Source organism: Protopterus annectens, chromosome 1.part1, assembly GCF_019279795.1.
Source record: "Protopterus annectens isolate FY-2018-M chromosome 1.part1, PAN1.0, whole genome shotgun sequence".
Classification (NCBI taxonomy): Eukaryota; Metazoa; Chordata; order Ceratodontiformes; family Protopteridae; genus Protopterus; species Protopterus annectens.
In genome coordinates, this window is record NC_056726.1 from 210265386 (window position 1) to 210272352 (window position 6967).

A 6967-nucleotide genomic window follows, 5' to 3' on the forward strand; every position below is an offset into this window, starting at 1 on the left:
AAGCCAACTTCACTCTTCTTAAGAAAGAAGTGTCAAACTTCATGACACCCATGCAGATGGACAATAGAGGTACGACTGTTGAATCCTACACAAATGCACTTTATAAGCACTTACATGAGTGCATGGATTGTGTTATCCCTAACAGAACCAAGATGCTATCCTCCAAAAAAAGGAAGCCAATCTGGTGGTCTTCTGCCATAAACAAACTTTACAACAGAAGAAAGAAACTGTTGCAAAAAAGAGTAAAATCCCATAATTGGAGGAACTCCCTTGTCAGCCTCAAAAAGAAGCTGAGATCCTTCATAAAATCCTCCAAAGCTAATTATGAAAACAAAATCACCACTGATTCTAAAGACAACCACAAATCATTCTATAGCTATGTCAAGAATCTCAATGGCAACACTCAGATCTGCTCTGAGTTACAGCACAATGACACTAAATATATAGAACCAATTGATATTGCCAACACCCTGGCAGATAGGTTCAGTGCTAACTTTACCTCCCTCTCACCCCCTAAAGGGCCCATCTCTATACCAGAAGAATGCAAAGTTCCTGTAATCACGGCTGCACAGGTAAAAACCTTACTCTCCAAAGCCAAGAACACAGCATCCATGGGACCTGACAACATCCCAGGCTGCCTTCTACATGAACTACAGAATGAACTGGCACCTCACCTAAGTACCATGCTCAATCATAGCCTCACCTCAGGCTTTGTGCCCATTGAATGGTGCACCGTGATAGTTATCCCATTCCTCAAAGGGGGAGCCATGACAGACCCCGGGAACTACCACTCCATTAGCCTGACGAGCCTGGTCTGCAAGGCCATGGAACATATCATCATGGAACTCATAAACAAAGACATTGAAGATCTCCAAGCTCTGGACCCCACACATTTTGGGTTTGTAAAAGGCAGATCATGTCTCCTAAACCTGATAGACTTCTTTGAAGCAGTCACCAAAGCCAAAGATGAAGGTAAGGTGGTTCACACAGCCTATCTAGATCTCGCCAAGACATTCAACACCATCTCCCACTCTTAAATTATAGATAAACTCACTAAACTAGGTATAAATCCCTATGTCACAAGATGGGTTGCCAACTAGCTTACTGACAGAACCCACACTGTGAAAGTAGCAGACTCCAAATCAGACTTCAAACCAGTGACAAGTGGAGTACCACAGGGTTCAGCCCTGGGTCCTCTCCTGTTTGGTATTTACTTCTCTGAAGTACAGGCTAACACAGAAGGTCTTTGACTAACTAAGTTCACAGATGACTGCAAACTAGGAGCCATAGTCGAAACTCCTAATGATGTGGACATCCTACAAAAGGGCCTCACTGAGACAGATGCCTGGTGTCAAAGCCATGGTCTCAAGCTCAATGCCAAAAAGTGCATTGTCATCCCCTTTGGTAAAAACTCTGTACTCATTAACTACCACATAGGCGGTAGTCTACTTAACACCGAAAGTGTGATAAGAGACCTTGGGACACAGGTGGACAGTAGTCTCTCCTTTGATAATCACATCACCACAGTGGTCAGGAAATCCTTCTATGTGACACACTTCATCACAAAAGGTTTTTCATCCAGAAAAAAAGAAGTCATTGTTCTCCTCTACTCATCACTCATTAGACCCATTATAGAGTACAACGCCCCTTTTGGTATGCACCTCACAAGACATCTACAACAACTGGAAAGGTCGCAGAAATACCTCACAAAGAGGATTAGTGCCCTCAAACAGATGCCCTATGGAGACCGTCTCAAAAAACTCCAGCTTTACTCTGTCGCATATCTCCTATTTAGAGGTAATCTCTGCCTAACATACAAAGCTATGTCAAACCCAGAGCTGTTAGACATGCTCCACTTAAAGAAATCCCAATCCCTCCGAGCTACATGCTCTGGGGAACTAAACCTTGTCACCACAATAAGCAGAACATGCTGGAGGGATAGATTCCCATCCCAGAAACTTCCCATACTCTGGAACAGACTACCTATCTATGTCAAACAGAGCTCCTCATTAGCACTCTTCAAGAAAAATCTTGATGATTGGATAGGTAATAGGAAATTCACCCCGGGGATCACTTCTGTGGCTCTGCTTGGCAGTGGCACAGGAAAATAATTTTCTTGGGTGGCGAAAGCCAGGATACCTTTTTGGCTAAGCTTGTATAGGCCCTAGGGCCAATAGCCTAGTACCTACCTATGAATCTATGAACCAATGAACATGCCAAACTGGAAGCCATTCAGGCGTGGCCTGCACCTGTTATCAAAAAGCAGGTGAGGGCATTCTTAGGGACAGCAGGGTACTACAGAAAGTTTGTCCAAGTTATAGTTCCATAGCATCTCCCCTCACAGATTTATAGGTTCATAGGTTGGTACTAGGCTATCAGCCCTAGGGCCTATACAAGGCTAGCCATAACAATTCCCTGGCTGACTTGACAAGGAAAAACTTGCCAGATAAGGTAGTGTGGATCATAGCATGTAAGCAGGCATTCCAGAAGTTTAAAGAAGCTTTGGGAGGACCCCCTGTGTTAGCCAGTCCAGATTACAGCAAATACATTGTTGTGCAGGTGGCTGCTTCAAACCATGGGGTGGGGGTGTACTTAGCCAGATTTCTTTAGGGGGAGAAGAGCACCCAGTGGTATATCTCAGTCATAGGCTCTAACCCAGGGAGGAATGCTATGTAGCTGTAGAAAAGGAATGTCTAGCCATAGTGTGGGCACTGCAGAAACTTCAGCCTTATCTGTATGGAAGGAAATTTGCTGTAGTTACAGATTACAATCCCCTAACATGGTTACATCGAGCCAGCCAGAAAAATGCCAAGTTGTTAAGGTGGAGCCTAGGGTTGCAAGCATATGATATATCAGTACAGCACTGCAGTGGGATTAGCAATGCCAACGCAGATGGGCTGTCAAGACAGGGAATGGGGTAAGGTATACCCAGATAGACTCAACCCTCTCAAGCAACATTTCTCAAGGGACACTTGAAAAACTAGCTTGAGTTCTTGGGGCGGGGGTGTGATAAACAGAGGGGCAGCCAGCCCAGCTAGATAGAATTTTGTAAATAATTCTATGTCATTGTAAATATTAATATGATCCACAGGCTTGTTTGACAAATGTAAGAAAACTGTGTTATGTGCTGAACTTCAAAAATATAACCACAGTGCACTGTTCCTGCTGGAAGAAAACTGATAAGTAAATAATTTTACAACTGTGTGAGATCTCAAGCTCAGAGACAGGATGTCTGCAGCTGGAAATTATTTCTATTGTCCTAAGACAGAGATAATTACTATGTTTCACATGTAAAGTGTCTTTTATTGCTGTGGCTTCCTGGCAGGTGCAGATTACAAAGAAATGTTACATTTTAAGTTCTGTGAGCCTGGGGAATTTAAACAGAAGTGTCAACAATGATGTAATCTGAAATGACTCAGCAGTAATGTGTATTATCAATTTAAGACTCTCTCAGAGAGAAAAAGATAGCATTTTGTATTTTGTTCTGAATCAGACAACTCACCAGCACTTGCTTTGCTCTGTAAGTAAGATATTTAGAACAGTTATTTCTCTTAGAGATAGACAGAAATAGTAAGATTGGTCTAGCTGTTTTCTATATTTATGTGAGACTATCCTACAGTGTTGTTTTAAAGTATTTCCTGTGATTTCTGAACTCTCTAATGCCATTGTTTTGAGTTAATAAGTATTGTCTTGTGTTTTTATTATTTATTATTAAACATATTTAAACATTTCAACTGTGGCTGTTTTGTATAGAGATAAGTTAAGCCTTCAGAGTACTTGCATGTATTTGGTGATACTGTACAAAACCACTCCAATAGGCTTGCTGTTCATCACACTTACTAAATGGATAATAATAACATTGCCCAGTAGAAATGGACACCCTTTGGTAAGGGCCTTTAGAGTAGCTGATAAGAGTAGTTGGTGGCAGTGATTACTAGCTTATAGCCTGGGCAGAAGGGGCATAGCTAGTGAACCTGTGCCGGCCTACCCCAGGAGTGTCTGTGTGTTTGTATATAAATCAAATCTCAAAGTGTGTGTGTGTGTGTGTGTGTGTGTGTGTGTGTGTGTGTGTGTGTGTGTGTGTGTGTGTGTGTGTTAGCTACTTGGGCAGGGACACGAAACACTGGTTGGACAGAGAGGGTTTTGGCTTGACTATTCGGCTGAGATCTGAACCCTTTAGCTGTGCCAGTGGGGCACCTTATTGGTGATCTGGAGAGAAAGGGAGAAAGTATCTCCAGACTGACTGTGATCTCTGTGTGCTCTTAAAATCAATTGTACTTTACTGTGTGTGTACTTGTTATCCTCTCAATGTGGATGCCCCTCACTGGTGTTAGTGGTGAGGATTGAGGCTCCTTGATTACTGTGCCAGTGCATGGGCATCACAGGCTCTAGAAAGTCTTGATAATAAAAGGGCTGCAGGAAGTGATTACATTTCAGCTTAATAGTTTAAAATCCAACAAAATAATGCTGTTAGACTGCTGTATGGAATTTGAGAGTAAATGTGACCATTGAATTGGAAAAGGTCAGTTTATATTCTGATCACAAAAAAAAGAGAAATGCTAAAGAGTGCTCAAATTATTGAATAATTGTACTTGTTTCACATACTAGGGCAATACTCAAAATCCTGCAAGCTAGACTCCAGCAATATGTTTAGCAAGAATTGCCAGATAGTTTTAGACCTGATGGATGCACAACAGATCAAATTGCCAACATCCACTGGATAATGGAGAAAGCAAGGAAGTTCTAGAAAAAAATATTATTTTCTGCTTTATTGACTACTCTAAAACATGTAACTGTGTCAACCATAACAAACTGGTAAGTTCTTGGAGAAATGGGGATACTGTGTTACAAATTTGTATGCAGGACAAAAATCAACAGAGCCGAATATGGAACAACTGATTGGTTCAGGACTGAAAAAGGAGTACATCAAGGCTGTATATTGTTACCCTATTTATTCAGTTCATACTCTTGACTATTATGTGAAATGCTGAATCTGATGAATCAGATGCTGAAACCAAAATTGCTGTTAGAAGTAACAGTCTTAGGTATGCAGACGATACCACTCTAATGGCTGAAAGTGTGGAAGAAATGAAGAGCATTTTTATGAAGCTGAAAGTTAAAAGTGCAAAAGCTGACTTATTGCTAAATATCAAATAAATAAATACATACATACAATTATGTCATCTAGTCCTATCAGTTCTTCAAAAATTGAAGGGGAATAAGTAGAGGTGCTGACAGATTTAATTTACTTGGGCTAAAAATCTATGTAGATGGTGACTGCAGCTATGAAATTAAAAGGCACTAGCTTTTTGGAAGGAAAGCTATGGCAAATCTGTATAAGATTTTAAAGATCAAGGACATCATGCTGTCAACAAAGGCCCATACAATCAATGCTATTTTTTCCAATAATAATAATGACTGAAAGCTGGATTATAATTAGGTCTATGTGCTGGAAAACTGATGCTTTTGAACTATGAGACTGAAGAAAACTTGAGAATTCCTATGACTAAACACATTAAATTGGTCAAGTATTTAAGAAAATAAACCCAGGCTTTTCACTGAAAAGTCTAATAGCAAAACTTAAACTCATACTTTGGAACATAATGTGAAGACAGGGTTCACTAGAGAAAACACTGAAGCTGGAAAAGACCAGAAATAGCTGAAGATCAAGAAGGGAAAGACAGAGGTCAAGATGGATACTCAGCATTACTGATTCAATGGATATGAATTTGAAAGAAATGGTTTTTGATAGGCCTGGAGTATAAATAATTTTGACGTCATGAAGAGTTGGGCTGAACTAAGTGACTAAACAATAGCAGCAGTGCAATGAGTTTAAATGATATGAATGCTTTAGAGGGTCGCTTTTAACTCAGACAGAAAGGATGCACAAAACTGTGGGACACTACCTACCTTAAAACTATCACTTCCACCTGCTATTATGAGCTCTGCTCAATACTCTTAAAATTTAGGAAGACATCTGTTCATTGTTTCTACTGTGTTTCTAATATGCAATCAGTTCCATTTGTCAGTCAAGCCTCTTTGCGAAATCTGTCAAATCTGGGAGGCATGAAAAAGTGATTATTATGATCACTAGTGTGCAATGTTTTGCAACGGTACCCCCCCCCCCCCCGGCCCATTTCATGCAGGAATGTGTGTGGCCAGATTAGGTGACATGCCTAATGACTTTGATGTAGCATGCTAATGATACATGATTGACATACTGCAAATTTGCCTGTAGCATCATGAATAATCATTGCCTAAAATAGCTTATCCTGTTCCTCAAAGTAGTGCAATCTTTAAATTGGTATATTTCTATTTTATATTTATAATTTTCTATTTGTATACATGGGAGGTGCAGGGGGGTTCCCCCCCCCTGCTAAAAGCACAGGGAAAAAAATTATATTTGTAAGCTATACTATCAGCTCGTCAGAAAAAAAATGTGTTTGCAAACAGCATGTAGGATATCTGCACGTTTTGTCAAAACAGATTACACAATGTTTTTAAAGTCTAAACAGTTAATCAAAATCCCAAAAACTCCAAAATAAAGCATTAGATACCACAATGTGAAAGTAAACACTTTGATTTAAGGCTATCTGTTTCACATGCCATATACAAGGCATGATATTTTAGCTCACAAATGGGTGGGTTAAGAAAGTAAAACAAAGCCCTAAACTTCTCCTTTGATTTTAAAGGTTTATTCTCCCCACAACTATAAACCACAAGGAGAAAAATCCTTCATTCGTTGGATATTTACAGAGAGTGCAGGTACTACCATTACATGATAAAAATAAATAAATAAATACAATTTAGTCAGAGAAACTGTTATTGGCTTTCAGCAAAGGAAAATAGGGTAAAATGTTCTCAAAGTAAACTGTCTACAGATTGCCAGTGTGTTGCATTTTGTTTCATCACAAATAACATGGGAGACTTTATGTTTATTCAGGTACAGTGAAAAAAATGGCCTTGT